This window comes from Leucoraja erinacea, chromosome 3, assembly GCF_028641065.1.
Source record: "Leucoraja erinacea ecotype New England chromosome 3, Leri_hhj_1, whole genome shotgun sequence".
In the NCBI taxonomy this organism is placed as follows: domain Eukaryota; kingdom Metazoa; phylum Chordata; class Chondrichthyes; order Rajiformes; family Rajidae; genus Leucoraja; species Leucoraja erinaceus.
The window spans coordinates 58212177-58229390 of record NC_073379.1 but is presented as its reverse complement, the minus strand read 5'-3'; the positions used below and the strand labels follow the sequence as shown (position 1 = coordinate 58229390).

At 43.8% G+C, this 17214-nt stretch overlaps 1 protein-coding gene across 1 annotated transcript in view; it reads left to right on the top strand.

Annotated features, from left to right (window-relative positions):
• The first annotated feature begins 14430 nt into the window (after nt 1–14430).
• Nucleotides 14431–17214, top strand: part of LOC129695643 (cyclin-dependent kinase 4 inhibitor C-like) — a 51388-nt gene continuing 48604 nt past the window's right edge. The window contains exon 1 of the mRNA XM_055632779.1: nt 14431–14679. The gene's annotated coding sequence lies outside the window, so the exon portion shown is untranslated. The remainder of the gene's footprint in view (nt 14680–17214) is intronic.

Below are 17214 nucleotides of genomic sequence, written 5' to 3'. Positions count from 1 at the left end.
TCGCAGCATCCGTGATGTTCTGATTCAGCCAGGTCTCCGTAAGGACGTAGACACAGCAGTTCCTCACCCTACGTTGAGAAGCTCTCCACACTCTGATGTAGTCCATCTTAGTGTCGAGGGAGCGGACATTTGCCAACATGAGTGTAGGCACTGCTAGTTTGTATGGATTAGCAATTAGCCTAGCGTAGACTCCTCCACGCTTCCCCCGCTTCCGCATCCTGCTGCACCGCTTACGATGATTCCTAGGCATCTGTCAAAGCAAACCCACTGTTCAGTCTGAATGTCTGTTTTTATTTCAATTATTAGGCCTATTTTAGATATGGTAATTTTAATTTTTAAAGCTATATGTATTTATTTTAGTTTTATTAACTGCACTGACGGGAACTGATTGAGAAACATTTTTTTTCGTTTCATCTGTGTATGTAAGTACTCGGTTAAAATGACATTAAAGTAAATTCTGAATACTAAATTGTGTGTGTAGGATAGTGTAAGTGTGTGGGGGTCGCTGGTCTGTGCGGAGGGCCTGTTTCCACGCAGTATCTCTAAACTAAACTAAAATTGGTCAGACAGGATATCCCCGTGTTGACTGTCTTTAATCAATCCCTGCCTTTCCAGGTGTAAATTAACCCTGTCCCTCTGAAACTTTTCCAATAACTTCCCCATCATTGATATATGGTTCACAGGCCTATAATTATCCAACATATCAGTGATGCCCTTCTTGAATAAAGATACACCATTTGCTGTGCTCCAGATGCCTGGCCAGCTATCAGCTTCTATCAAAGTCCAGGAATCATCTTGTACACCTTTAAGCCTGCTAAGATATTTAATACATCTTTCATTTAGATATGAGATGTTTTGAATGTCACCATTCTCCACAAACCCTCAACATCCCTTGAGTCTTTGCCTTTCACCTTTATGGGAACACTTTGACCTAGAACTCTCATTGTTTGACTTTAGTCATTGACATTTTTGTGAACCACCAACGTTTCTGCCTGGGGTTGAAACTCGGGGCACAGCCTCACTGTGGCACAGCCTCACTGTGGCACAAACCTAGGTTTGATCCTGACCTGGGTGTCTGGGTGGAGTTTGCATGTTATTCCTATGGCCATGTAGGTTTCCTTCAGGGTTTCCTTCCATATCCCAAAGCCAAGAGGCCAATTAAACTGTGGGTTTTGCAGGTTAATTGTCCTCTGTATATTGCCCCTGGTGTGCAAATGTACAAGGGTACAAAGGACATTTATTATCACATACACCAATTGCTGTAGTGAAATTTGACTTGCCATTGCAGCACATGAATAAAGATAAGACACAACAATAAAGAATTTAACAGAATTTAACAATAAACATAAACACATCCCCCCACGATGGTTCCCACTGTGGGGGAAGGCAGCAAAAGTCCAGTCCCGTCCCCTGTTCACCCATAGTCAGGCCTATTGAGGCCTTGGCAGTCACCGCTACGGCAGCCCAATGCTTCAGGCCCTCTCGCCGGATGATGGAGTTCTGGCGTCGGGTGAACACTCTCAGCGGCTCAGAGTGTCTGGAGCGGCCGCTTCCTCCCTGGAGACTGCGGCTCCCGAAGTCCATGGGCTGCGCCGGTCCGAGCTCCGACACTGGCGATCTCGGCGTGAGATCCCAGGCTCCGCGGTGTTTAAAGTTCAGCACCGCCCGCAGGCACAGCTCCTCAGATGTTGGAGTCAGCGGTCTCCGCACTCCAGAGCCCACCGCACGGCGACCCGGGTAAGGTATTGCCTGCTCCACGATGGTGCCTCAGCCATGTGCCGCCGCCGAAGCTGAAGTTCTGGCCGGTCCCGGCAGGAAAATGCCGAGGGGCCTGTGGACTCTCCCTCCCCCACACACACACATAAAAGACTAGAAGACCTCCAAAACAAACACCTAAAACTCACTAAAAATTAAAAAAAGGGTGAAAGGACTAACAGCTGCTGGCAGGGCAGTCATACTCGACGGCTCCCCCTACAATGGCGCACCCTGCGGGAAGTGAATGCCGAAGGGTGATAACATAGAACTGGTGTGAATGGTTAATCATTTGCCGGCGTGGACATGTTGAGCCAAAGGCCGTTTCCCTGCTGTATTTTCCAAACAATTAGCATCTAAGAAAGGTAAAGTTAATGTTTTATAAATCCTGTCAGGGGGATTCCGGTGATGAGGATTCTGCACTGTGTCATCTGAGGCCTATTTACTGCTGAGCTCTTCCCGTTCAACCGCAGTGAGTGGAGGGCCAGCAGGGTTGGCTCTTCCTGTCAGGCCCCAATTACTGCAGAGTCACCGGTATGAAAGCAGCAACATTGTAAATGGGACATAACTTAATGAACCATTTTAACATTTTAACAGATATGATAAGAGAACTCAAGGTAAAGGAACCGCTTGGAGTTAGTGATCATAATATGATTAGTTTTAATCTGCAATTTGAGAAGGAGAAGGTTAAATCATAAGAGGCAGTGATGCAGTTGAACAAAGGGGACTATGAAGGCATGAGAGGGGAGCTGGCCAAGGTAGACTGGAAAGGGATCCTAGCAGGAATGACGGTGGAACAGTAATGGCAGGAATTTCTGGGCATAATCCGGTAGACGCATGACGATTTCTTTCCAAAAAGGAAGAAAGATTCTAAGGGGAGTAGGAGGCAACCGTGGCTGACAAGAGAAGTTAGGAATAGAATAAAACTCAAAGAAAGGTTGTATAACACAGCAAAGAATAGCCGGAACCCAGAGCATTGGGAAACTTTCATAGGACAACAGGAGGAGACAAAACGAGCAATACAAGCTGAAAAGATGAAGTACGAAGGGAAGCTAGCCAGGAATATAAAGAAGGACAGTAAAAGCTTCTTTAGATAAGTTAAGGGAAAAAGAGTAGCAAAGTCAAATGAAGGCAGACACGGGTGAAGGCAGACACGGGTGAAATTATTATGGGCAACAAAGAAATGGCAGAAAAGTTGAATAGGTACTTCGGATCTGTCTTCACTAAGGAAGACACAAACAATCTCCCAGATGTACTGAAGGACAGAGCATCTAAGGGGGTAGAGGAACTGAAAGAAATGTCCATTAGGCGAGAAATAGTATTGGGTAGGCTAATGGACTGAAGGACTCCCCTGGGCCTGATGGTGATAAATCCCAGTGAGGTGGCTCTGATGGTCTGCATAGATTTAGGGTCCTCCAGTGAGGTGGCTACCTAAATTCAAATCCACACAGTGCACTGACTACACCGCCCAACATGACTTCCATCTGTATATGGTGATCACCTTTTCCAATGTTCTGTTTTGTTGTTTTTTGTGTAATAGATTTGCACTGAGTATCAGCTTTCAGTTTCACTTCATGTATAGTGTGCATTCGAGGATAGCTAATGGTATCCCACTTTTCAAGAAAGGAGCGAGTGAGAAAACGGGGAATTACAGCCCTGTTAGCCTGACTTCAGTGGTGGGAAAGATGCTGGAGTCAATTATTAAAGAGGTAATAATGGGGCATTTGGATAGCAGTAAAAGGATTAGTCCAAGTCAACATGGATTAATGAAAGGGAAATCATGCTTGACTAATCTTCTGGAATTTTTTGAGGATGTGACAAGTAAAATGGATGATGGGGTGCCAGTCGATGTAGTGTATCTAGACTTTCAGAAAGCCCTTGATAAGGTCCCGCACAGGAGACTGGTGACTAAAATTAGAGCACAAGGTATTGGGGGTAGGGTGTTGACATGGATAGAAAATTGTTTGGCAGACCGGAAGTAAAGAGTAGGAGTGAATTTCAGAATGGCAGGCAGTGGCGAGTGGAGTGCCACAAGGCTCAGTGTTGGAGCCGCAACTGTTTACCATATATATTAATGATTTGGAAGAGTGAATTAGTAGCAACACTAGCAAGTTTGCGAATGAGACAAAGCTGGGTGGCAGTGTGAACTGTGAAGAGGATGTTAGGAGGTTGCAGGGTGACCTGGACAGGTTGAGTGAGTGGGCAGATGCATGGCAGATGTAGTATAATATAGATAAATGTGAGGTTATCCACAAGAGGTTCACAAGATTGATCCGTCTTGTATTCACTGGAGTTTAGAAGGATGAGGGGGATTTTATAGAAACATAAAATTATAAGTGGACAAGCTCCCAATATTGGGCATGTCCAGAACCAGTGGCCAGTCTTAGAATAAAGGGGAGGTCATTTAAGACTGAGGTGAGAAAAAACTTTTTCACCCAGAGAGTTGTGAATTTATGGAATTCCCTGCCACAGAGGGCAGTGGAGGCCAAGTCACTGGATGGATTTAAGAGAGAGTTAGATAGAGCTCTAGGGGCTAGTGGAGTCAAGGGATATGGGGAGAAGGCAGCCACGGGTTATTGATAGGGGGCGATCAGCCATGATCACAATGAATGGCGGTGCTGGCTCGAAGGGCCGAATGGCTTCCTCCTGCACCTATTTTCTATGTTTCTATGTAACATGTGATGGATCTTAGCTCTTTCTGCTCCCATCATCCTGCTCTCCCAACTCTGCACCTTTCTCTGAAGAAGGGTCTGAAGAACTGAAGAACTGTCTGAAGAAGTGTCTCAACCCAAAACATCACCCATCTCTTCTCTCCAGAGTTGCAGCCAGTCCCGTTGAGTTACGGCAGCTTTTTGTGTCTATGTGCTCCTCTCTCTCTGTTCCCTGCTCTCTGCTGCCCCCTCTCTCTCTGTTCCACACTTCTGTTCACATTTCTTGATGTTCCTTGCGCTGTTTCTCACTGTTACTGCTGTCCCGTCTGCTGCTCTTCACTCTTCATTATTCCTCTCATTCCATCCCAACTTTCGACCTACTCCTCCCGAGTCTTTGTGTTATAATTATCTTCTGGAAACATTGTCATTTTTTATCTGATTTTAATCATCTGTCCAGGCTAAAATGCCTTTTGTGGTTAAAATCCACCACAACTCAGCCAACTCCAGTTTTTCTCAACAATCATGTTGTTTTATACCAAGTGAAATCATAAAAAATTTAAACTGTGCATACACAAAATTAGGTAGATTTGCCTTGAGAACTGAATGGATACCAGAAACTAGCTGATTGTGATTGTAAGAATAATGTACATATCAAGTTCAATTTTGAATAACAATTGCAATTATTGTGTAATTTATAATTCATATTAGCCCTTCACGTTTAATACAACCCCAAAAGTTAACATTTGAACTCGATAGATACCTAATGCCTTCAGTTATATGTTCCCTGTGGAGCTAAGCTGGGATGAGCTTCTTTATATATATTAATATATATTAATATATATTAATGATCTGGATGAGGGAATTGAAGGCAATATCTCCAAGTTTGCGGATGACACTAAGCTGGGGGGCAGTGTTAGCTGTGAGGAGGATGCTAGGAGACTGCAAGGTGACTTGGATAGGCTGGGTGAGTGGGCAAATGTTTGGCAGATGCAGTATAATGTGGATAAATGTGAGGTTATCCATTTTGGTGGCAAAAACAGGAAAGCAGACTATTATCTAAATAGTGGCCGACTAGGAAAAGGGGAGATGCAGTGAGACCTGGGTGTCATGGTACACCAGTCATTGAAAGTAGGCATGCAGGTGCAGCAGGCAGTGAAGAAAGCGAATGGTATGTTAGCTTTCATAGCAAAAGGATTTGAGTATATGAGCAGGGAGGTTCTACTGCAGTTGTACAGGGTCTTGGTGAGACCACACCTGGAGTATTGCATACAGTTTTGGTCTCCAAATCTGAGGAAGGACATTATTGCCATAGAGGGAGTGCAGAGAAGGTTCACCAGACTGATTCCTGGGATGTCAGGACTGTCTTATGAAGAAAGACTGGATAGACTTGGTTTATACTCTCTAGAATTTAGGAGATTGAGAGCGGATCTTATAGAAACTTACAAAATTCTTAAGGGGTTGGACAGGCTAGATGCAGGAAGATTGCTCCCGATGTTGGGGACGTCCAGGACAAGGGGTCACAGCTTAAGGATAAGGGGGAAATCCTTTAAAACCGAGATGAGGAGAACTTTTTTCACACAGAGAGTGGTGAATCTCTGGAACTCTCTGCCGCAGAGGGTAGTCGAGGCCAGTTCATTGACTATATTTAAGAGGGAGTTAGATGTGGCCCTTGTGGCTAAGGGGATCAGAGGGTATGGAGAGAAGGCAGGTACGGGATACTGAGTTGGATGATCAGCCATGATTATATTGAATGGCGGTGCAGGCTCGAAGGGCTGAATGGCCTACTTCTGCACCTAATTTCTATGTTTCTATGTTTTCTATGTTTAAGCATTTCTCAAAGACAGTTGCATTGCTTCAAATCACTTCAACTGTTGTTAACTGGATACCCTGCAAAAAATGCCCATAGTCAAGGTTGAATTCTCTTTAGATGCCGCAAACTATTAACATTTAGCCTATTAATACTTCAGTAGGCTGAGGTAATTTGGAGCTGATATCATAGAACAGCTCTGAAAGTACTCAGCAAATGACTACGAGAAAGAGACCAGTGGGTATTTTATTGCTTATCCAGTAATTACAAAATTAAATAAAATTGTCCAAATTCACCAGGTCAATGGATTTGGTATTTGCAGTTTAAATTGTCTTTTGCTTGGTAAAGAAAGCTTTTGGTATGCTAGCCTTTATAAATCAGAGCATTGAGTATAGAAGCTGGGATGTAATGTTAAAAATTGTACAAGGCATTGGTGAGACCAAGTCTGGAGTATGGTGTACAATTTTGGTCGCCCAATTATAGGAAGGATGTCAACAAAATAGAGAGAGTACAGCGGAGATTTACTAGAATGTTGCCTGGGTTTCAACAACTATTACAGAGAAAGCTTGAATAAGTTAGGGCTTTATTCTCTGGAGCGCAGAAGGTTAAGGGGGGACTTGATAGAGGTCTTTAAAATGATGAGAGGGATAGACAGAGTTGATGTGGACAAGCTTTTTCCTTTGAGAATAGGGAAGATTCAAACAAGAGGACATGACTTCAGAATTAAGGGACAGAAGTTTAGGGGTAATATGAGGGGGAACTTCTTTACTCAGAGAGTGGTAGCGGTGTGGAATGAGCTTCCAGTGGAAGTGGTGGAGGCAGGTTCATTGGTATCATTTAAAAATAAATTGGATAGGCATATGGATGAGAAGGGAATTTATGGTATGAGTGCAGGCAGGTGGGACTAAGGGGAAAAAAAGTTGTTCGGCACGGACTTGTAGGGCCGAGATGGCCTGTTTCCGTGCTGTAATTATTATATGGTTATATGGTTATATGCTTCAGAAATTTGTATGAATCAGTTTATGTGCTCCTGATATAACCTCAATATTTAATTTCACAGAGCCACATGAGAGCTTAATTTCCTTTTTTTTAATTTTTAGTGAGTTAAAAGTGTTTGTTTTGGAGGTCTTCTAGTCTTTTATGTGTGTGTGGGGAGGGGTGGGGGGGGGGGAAAGGGGGAAACTATTTTTCTCAGTCCCTACCTGGTCGGAGATGAAGCTTTTCTCCGAGCCGTGTTTTCGCTCCGTCCTCGCGGCCCACGAACAGACTGGAGCGGCATTTTCCTGCCGGGACCGGCCAGAACTTCAGTTTCGGCGGTGGCACAGGGCTGAGGCACCATCGTGGAGCAGGCGATGCCTTACCCGGGTCGCCGTGCGGTGGGCTCTGGAGTGCGGAGACCGCCGACTCCAACATCCAAGGAGTTGTGGCTGCGGGCGTCCATCTTCATCCGGGGCAGTACTTACCATCGCGGAGCCGGGGATCCTTTGCCGAGGATCGCCAGAAGAAGAGCTCCGACCGAGGGGCCTGTGGACTTTAACACCGTGAAGCCCACGGTCTCTGGTAATAAGCGGCTGACTTGGGAGCTCCAAGCTCGGGAGTGATCCAATCTGTCCTGACGCCGGAGTTTCCATCATCTCTGCAAGAGGGCATGAACAGCAGGCCGTCGGCAAAGGCCCCAACCATAGGTGAACAAAGGAGGAAGTTGACTGAACTTTATTGCCTTCCATCACAGTGAGGAATGGTGATTCCACTGTGGTGGATGTTTATTTTTAAATTTATTTTATGTGTTTATTGTGTTCTTTATGGCTGTATGGTAACACAAATTGTACTGTACCTTAGTTGGTTAAGTGACAATAACTGGGAATTGAACGACATGTAAAGTTCAAGTATTATCTGAATAGTGGCCGATTAGGAAAAGGGGAGATGCAACGAGACCTGGGGGTTATGGTACACCAGTCATTGAAACTAGGCATGCAGGTGCAGCAGGCAGTGAAGAAAGTGAATGGTATGTTAGCATAATAGCAAAAAGATTTGAGTATAGGAGCAGGGAGGTTCTACTGCAGTTGTGCAGGGTCTTGGTGAGACCACACCTGGAGTATTGCGTACAGTTTTGGTCTCCTAATCTGAGGAAAGACATTCTTACCATTGAGGGAGTACAGAAAAAGGTTCACTAGACTGATTCCTGGGATGTCAGGACTTTCATATGACGAAAGACTGGATAGACTCGGCTTGTACTCACTAGAATTTAGAAGATTGAGGGGGGATCTTATGGAAACTTACAAAATTCTTAAGGGGTTGGACAGGCTAGATGCAGGAAGATTGTTCCCGATGTTGGGAAAGTCCAGAACAAGGGGCCACAGTTTAAGGATAAGGGGGAAATCTTTTAGGACCGAGATGAGAATAACATTTTTCACACAGAGAGTGGTGAATCTCTGGAATTCTCTGCCACAGAAGGTAGTTGAGGCCAGTTCATTGGCTATATTTAAGAGTTAGATGTGGCCCTTGTGGCTAAAGGGATCAGGAGGTATGGAGAGAAGGCAGGTACAGGATACTGAGTTGGATGATCAGCCATGGTCATATTGAATGGCGGTGCAGGCTTGAAGGGCCGAATGGCCTACTCCTGCACCTATTTTCTATGTTTCTATGTTTCTATGTGAGACCACATCTGGAGTATTGTGTGCAGTTTTGGTCTCCTAATTTGAGGAAGGAAATCCTTGCTATTGAGGCAGTGGGATGTAGGTTCATGAGGTTAATCCCCAGGATGGCGAGACTGTCATATGAGGAAAGATTGGAAAGACTGGGCTTGTGTTCACTGGAATTTAGGATGAGAGGGGATCTTATAGAAACGTATAGAATTATAAAAGGACTGGACAAACTAGATGCAGGAAAAATGTTCCCAATGTTGGGGGAGTCCAGAACCAAGGGCCACAGTCTATGAATAAAGGGGAGGCCATTTAAAACTGAGATGAGAAAAAACTTTTCACCCAGAGAGTTGTGCCTTTGTGGAATTTTCTGCCACAGAGGGCAGTGGAGGCCAATTCACTGGATGAATTTAAAAGAGAGTTAGATATAGGGTTTAGCAGAATCAATGGATATGGGGAGAAGACAGGCATGTGTTACTGATTGTGGATGATCAGCCATGATTGCAATGAATGGCGGTATTGGCTCAAAGGCCAAATGGCCTCCTCCTGCAACTATTTTCTATGTTCTGATGTTTCTCAAATAGTTTCCCTTGAAAAGATGGTGATGTACTGCAGGTGAACATCAAGAACATGCATAAAAGTCAGTGAGTGAAGGGGGTGGTGAAAGAGGTGACCAAAATACTTTAGTGCTCTATATTGGTGAAGTATCAGTAAACTGTTAAAATGATGTGACCCACATCAGTTGAATATGAATGAATGAATGAATAGTTTATGAATGAATGAATTGTTTATTTCGGTCATACATTAAAAAGAACAAAACTTTACAATCTGTGTGAATATGAACCAACACTCTTTCTATGTTTCTAAGTGACTGTGCTGGGGCATTGAGGTCAACAGATATCACTCCGTTACAGCTCTGAGCTGCAACAGGAAGCCAATCAGACTTTAGGCAAATCAGCATCAATGGACCTAAATTTGACTATTCTCTGCTGGATCAACGCCTTCACTCAATGCTTCCTCACTTACCTGACCTTCACGATGGGTCACATGCTTGCTGGCACCCAACCAACAAATCGATTCCTGCACTCACTTACCTATTCTCTTAAAATAAAGGCCTGTAAATCCCAGCAGTTGCAGGAGTAAATGCCATTGAAAGATACTGTCCACACATCCATTTCAACCATGCCTGAACTGCGACAAGTAATACCAGGTCATTTGTTAGATGTGTTAATTAACATTAGAGATCGCTATTATCTCTCGGATAACCTCCAGTAAAAGCTGCCTGTTCTGCATAGGGAAATATTTCTGATTTTTCATGATGTCTGCCTTTGAGCTTCTCCAAAAGCAATTGTTCCTGCAGTTAAGACATATTTTCTCAATGTTGAATAGGGTGAAACCAAAATCAAAGAGAAATCCTAATGAAGATGCTTCAACCATTGCAAAAGCCATGGGAGTTTTAAATGTTGTTGAGTTACATCCAAAATTGTTCACACTTTTATGCTGGTTCAGGATTGAAATCATCCTGAACAGGACTCAACCACAAACAACCGTTCAAATTGAAATAATCTGTTGGTTGGGCAGGTTTGCAAATTTGCCACTGTTTCTTATATACACAGCACCAGCAGGCACATTTTAAAACATTCACATTTCAAATTATTAATAATTTACTCATAGACTGGCCATTGTACACCAGCAAACCCCTTAAAATGGGGAAGGCAGCTCAACCGTGGCTAACGAGGGAAATTAGGGATAGTGTTAAATCAAGGAATGTAGGGACTATTCAGCATTACCCGTTGTCTGTAGCTGTTCAGCAACAACACTCAAGAAACTCAACACCATCAAAAACCAAATACCCATTAAAATCGAAAATATTACCGTAGAAAATTACATTAAATCACTTATTTAAAATTACATTAAAAAAATTAGAAAACACCACATTAAATAATCACTCATTCCAACACTGGCACACTGTGGCAGCACTATGTACTGTCCACACAATGCACAGTAGTTGATCACCTTGAATATGTTGACAACATCTCCCAAATCCATACCGTCTTTCACAAGAAGGACAAAGGTTACAGTTGCATGGGAAGTCCGCCACAAGTTTCCCATTTTCCTAATAACTTGGTTACTTCTAACTATGAAAACTGTTGTTTAGCTTTGCTAGGCCTAAATCCTGGAACTCGTCAACCTTCACTGTACCTTTACTGAGAGGATTGCAGTCATTCAGGGAGCCATCTTCTTAGGGGCAATTATGGATGGACAATAATTGTTGACCTTTCTACCCGTATCCTGTAAATAAATAAAAAAAATATTGGCCAAGATTTCAGAGAATGCCATTATAACAGCATAGAAACTGAACAATACATAGGCCTGCATCATTCCAGTCATGGGTCTGCCATCATACCATTGGGTGGCACTAAAGGTTTAGAACTTCAGCGTAAGCCAAAAGGCACATTATGGATTAAAACATTTTGCTCCTGTTACTGCTATCAGAAAGTGTCCATGTTTTTAGGACCATTCAATCAGTACCTTAGATCATCAGCATCAGAGCAAGTGGCGATAGCAGTGGCCGGTTTGGAAGAGGTAGGTGCAGTTATGAAGGTCTCACAGGTAGGAGGGGTAAGGGATTTGTGAAAATTGTGGATGATGGGGGTGGAGATGGAGGCAGCAAGGTTTACACCACACTAGCAACAAGAAAGAGACATGGGTTACCATTATTGAACCCTTTCCTATTTTCACGTGAAGCTTAGCCTGAGGAGTCAGGAATTGTGACTTAGGGAGCATTCACTGGAGGGTCAAGAATGGCATTTGCATTTGGAGGTTACATTAAGGGAGATTCCTTGTGACTGGGGGCCTGGTGTTTATGTTTGGCAGCATGCGGTACGATTGGGAATCAGGATGGGGAGAGTAATCACGGGTCAGATCTGGCCAGGGTGCAGAAATTCCTTGTGGTGTCCAGCCTGGGTACACATGGTAAATGAAAGGAGAATGTGAGAGTCCCTTCCAGCATTGAGTTTGTTGGTTAACAGTGGCTCCCGGAACAACAGGATTCAAATTGCCACACAGCGATCCAAAATAAACATTGCACGAAAACATTGATGTACTCGATCATATGATCAGCACAAATGTTTAAAATACAGCCAAAATAACCTGGTCAAATTGTTGGCATAACATTAAACAGAACAAAAAATATCTCAACAGCCATTTTGTCATTGACAAAGCCATATTGGATTCAAAAGTGTAAAAGAAGCAGAACAAGAGTTTCTAACGCCTACAGCTTTGTTTTAATGGCACTTACAGTGCAATTTTAAACAGTTACCCACAGAAAAAGGACCTTTCACTTTAATTCAATCTACTGTTTTGTTGTGATTGACTAATTTTCAGCTATGAATTTGGACTATGCTACTTGGGTCCCATGTTCACACGGGAGGGCTGGTCCCCCAACACAATATTCCACCTTTCCACCAATTCCAATATAGGTAGCCAGTGTGGGGGGGGGGGCTTTCTGGAGCGCTAGTATGTGGCTGTGGCTCGCCTGCAGTCCGTCTGTTCTCTTTTTTTTTATCTTGTTAGGAGTATGTTTTTGGGGGGTTTTCTGCTGTTATGACTGCAGGGAACAAAATTTAATTCAAACCTTTGTTTGTTTGAATGACAATAAAGGCATTCCAATTCTAATTCTAATTCTATGGGTGTTGTGGCCTAAAGGGACTGGTTTCCAGAGGGCTAGCATGGACATTGTGGGCTGTATGGATTCTTGGGGTGGCAGCTCAGTCACTCAGGCCTGGTGGACTGACAGTTCACTCACAACGATTCAGAGTGCAGACCACCAAATTCAATTTCAAGCAGAGTGCAGGCCACAAAACTCAATCTCATAGCATTTCAGGCAGAGTGTAGGCCACCAAATTGGCAAACAACTCATTGCATTGTCATTAAGGGCTGACAAACCATTTATTGCAAGTGCATTGCAGACTCACAGCTCAGTTGATTCACAGCTTCCGTCCGGGGTTTTATAATCCGGCGTTACCTTCATCCTGGTGATTGACAGGCGAGAGGACCAATCAGCTGATCTCAAGATTTTTTTCAATACTCATAACTATTTTAATTTTTATCCATTTAAAAAAAAAAATCAATATACACCGCAGACAAGAAGTGGTCAAGATGAGACTTTTAGTTATATAGATATATCAAGGAAGACTTTTTGAGATGACAGAATGAAAACAATTTTGTTCAACATTGTTGCCAGATTCCATTGGTTTATAAAGAATTTTATATTTCTGATTATATGGGGTCCCGACTCACCCCCACAAGCCTCCCAGGAAGCCACGATGGCAGTCGCCTCCTGGTAGGCCGTGGAGAAGCCAGGCAACGATGCCTTCCTGGGCCAATGGAGCCTCGCAACGACAACTGTGAGCCTGGGTGGTGAGCAACGGAGCCTTGGCAGCAGCGATGAGCCTGGGCGGCTTGCATACCATGGGCATGCAAGCACAGAATTTCACTGGTGACAATAGTTTTCTATTCCATACACATTAATGTCAATGAAAAATCAATTTAATCGAGGCATTTTCAAGCTGTTTGGGCGCACTTTTCCACTGGCGATCAAAACAGAAAATCTTATTACTGTGAGTAAAGTGAAATGTAAAGTAATTTTTTAAAAAAAGCAAGGCAGAAGTGTTATCTATGTTATCTTTTATTCTCTGGTGCATTTTGTGATCCCATAATTAATCCCGTTGTCGAGGGAAGATAAACACTGAATATCAGTCTTGAAAAATGGGAACATTTGATGAAGAGAATGTGGTGACCTTTGCAGGATTACAAGTTTTTGGCACCAAGTGCAATGTCACCTGCCTTTGATTCAAGCTGCTTGGCAGACCATCCTACTGTTCATGTCAGCGTGTTTGTTTCGAGTTCAGTGCTCCATGCTGTGTGCAAAACCACACCAAGACACCCAACTCGTTCACCACACAGCTCAGAGTTTTGTGCAGTGGGCACCAATATTCAGGAGGGAGAGATAGAGAGAGAAAGAGAAAGAGAAAGAGAAAGAAGAGAGAGAGAGAGAGAGAGAGAGAGAGAGAGAGAGAGAGAGAGAGAGAGAGAGAGAGAGAGAGAGAGAGAGAGAGAGAGAGAGAGAGAGAGAGAGAGAGAGAGAGAGAGAGAGAGAGAGAGAAGAGAGAAGAGAGAGAGAGAGAGAGAGAGAGAGAGAGAGAGAGAGAGAGAGAGAGAGAGAGAGAGAGAGAGAGGGAGAGAGAGAGAGAGAGAGAGAGAGAGAGAGAGAGAGAGAGAGAGAGAGAGAGAATAAGTGCCAATACTTCCCACACACGCAACTATGGAATCATGCATACAAACACTCTTAAACTACATATATCTGCTCACAGACTGACATAGTATATTAGTATCTGCTTTTAAACGTCAAAAAAAAATCACTAAATAAAGTAAAAAATCATTAATTTGTGAACAGTACAAGTTCAAATCCAGTCCAGTATTTCTGTACACCCCAGGCATTTGCTTTTAAATTCTGATCAGGTAACCTGTGGTGTTTGACTGTGGCTGCTGTCTTTAACAAACTGTGGTTGATATTTTGTGGACTGGTTTGCATGTCGCTTCAACTTGGCGAGCGTTAATGGATTAATCAGCAAAAATGCTTGTTTCCTTTCAATTTGAACTGATCACATGGTTCCAACTGTCATTTCACTGGCTGAGCTGCTTCTGCTGCTGCTGCTGATTCACTATTGCCGACTGACACCCGGCAAATGAAAGCTCCTTCCAGCCATGACTGAACAGTTTCACTGGGAAATTCTCTCAACGAAATCCTGACCAAGATGCAAAGGTAGAGATAGCATTATTTGAGATGTCCTTAACTTTTTAACGATCGTGTATTTTACTGAATATTTTTACTGTGACTATGACTGTTTGTTTCAGTAACATTAATAATGAAACAGCTTCCTTTTCTCACATCTGAACTTCGGGGTGCCTATACAGGCATGTTGCCGATAAAGCAAAGCAAGAACGTTTATTTTCAATAACTAAGGCAAAGTGATTTCCAGCCGAGAGATCATTGAGCATCCTCGTGTATTGTTTATCCAACCGCACAATATAGAAAAGCTGCAATAGCAAAATAGCTTTGCATATCAACTGTAAACCATCTACAGAAATTACATGTTGTAGTAAATATAGCAATTTGACTTTTAACAGAAATAATTATATGACAGAATTAAAGATACCAGAGATGTGCAAAGGACAGGTTTAGGATTTACCTGCTACTCTTTAAGATAAAATGGGAATAGATTATGGTGGGGATGTGGCATGTTTGGGCACTTATTATTTTAGATACCGTAGTCAAACACAGCCAAAGGCATTATGACAAAATGTAGTGACACAGAGAGGGGTGGGTGCCTGGAATGGTTGCCAGGGTTGGTGGTGGAGGCAGATACAATAGTGGTGTTTAATAGTTTTTCGGATAGGCGCATGGATATACAGGGAATGGAGGGATATGGATCACATACAGGCAGAGGAGAATAGTTTAAACTGACATCATGTTTGGCACAAACATTGCGCGCCAAAGGGGCAGTCCCTGGACTGTGCTGTTCCACATTTGAAATATTAGCAGGAGTCAGATCAGGTCGCCTGACGCACATTGCTGCTGCACACAGCGCAAATATAACCAAACAGCAAACAGATATTTTGGCATCTTGCTAGTACAGTGCGGGTCACATATAATGAAAATAAAGTGTCTGGCTGCTCCTCCTCTATCTCTGACAGGAGTTCTGCAACGCCCTCTCTTGCTGCTGCCCCCCCCCCGTGATTCCTCCTGCACTCTGGATCTACGACCAAATTTTAACGCAAACTCGCTACCACAGCCACATGTATTTTCTCAGTGCTTGCCTGCGCCTCCATCTTCTTCCTCGGGGATTCCAACTCCAGTTCCAGTACCTCGTCCCCAACCAGCAATGCACCATTGTGGGCTCCACCTATCCTGGGTGATCGATATAGGCTCTGCTTTGTTTTGTACCTTCTCATACATCTACTTTCCATCTCCCTGACTCTCCGTCTGATGAAATGTCTTGACCCGAAGTGTCATCTATTCCTTTTCTCCAGAGATACTGCCTAAACCGCTAAGGTACTGACCAACGATATTTCTCCTCATCTCCTTCCTAAAAGAACGTCCTTTTATTCTGAGGCTATTACCTCTAGTGCTAGACTCTCCCACCTAGTGCAGGGGTCGGCAACCTACGGCAACCTACCGAGCCGAATGCGGCCCGTAACCTAAAATCATCTGGCCCACGGGCGTATTTTTTTCCAGTAATTATTCTGCCCGCATCATGTCTGGTACCTCTTGGGCCTGAGGCCGCGGTGCCCAGGCGCTGACGCAAGGAGGCCTGCGCTGGCGGCCGCATTGGCAGATCGCCGAGCAGCGGTGAGCTCTGGCTGTACCACATCCTGCGCAAAGCCGCCGGCATGCCCGCGTAGCTTCTGTGTCTGGGCTTCACTGTCGGGATGGGAATTGTCAATAAGTGGGGATGAGTGAGTGCGAGTATTTGAACCACCGCCTTCAGGACAGAGCCAAGTCAATGGACGGTAGGTACGCCACGTTCCCGAGCGCCCTTACCTAGGGGCCAGGGCTCCGGGTGGCGTCCTCAAAGGGGCAGGATCTAGTGAACACGCGATTTGATGCCTGCCATAAGGGGCGGAATGGGGGCGGGATCATGTGCACACTTGATAGATATGGCCCACCATCCACTCTTGTCCACATCCACTCTATCCAAGCCTTTCACTATTCTGTATGTTTCAATGAGGTACACCCTCATTCTTCTAAACTCCAGCGAGTACAAGCCCAGTGCCGACTTATCATATCTTATCATAGGTTAATCTACTCATTCCTGGGATCATTCTTGTAAACCTCCTCTGGACCCTCTCCAGAGCCAACACATCCTTCCTCAGATATGGTGCCCAATATTGCTCACAATATTCAAAATGTGACCTTACCAGCGCCTTCTCGAGCCTCAATATCACATCCCTGTTTTTGTATACAAGCCCTCTTGAAATAAATGCTAGCATTGAGTTTACTTTCTTTACTATCAATTCGACTTGCAGATTAACATTTTGAGAATCCTGCACCAGCACTCCCGTCCCTTTGTATCTCCGATTTCTGGAATCTCACCCCATTTAGAAAATAGTCTACATCTTTATTCCTATAAAAAATAGGCTACACATTTATTCCTAGAAAATAATACTTTATTCCTAATTAGTGACAGATTAATGACATACTTTCACCCAAATGGCAAAGTATTCTCCCGTTGTAGCTAGCTTCTCTGTGAAATAGTTGAGGCCACTGCTGAATGCTGCCAAAGATCACACATGCTAT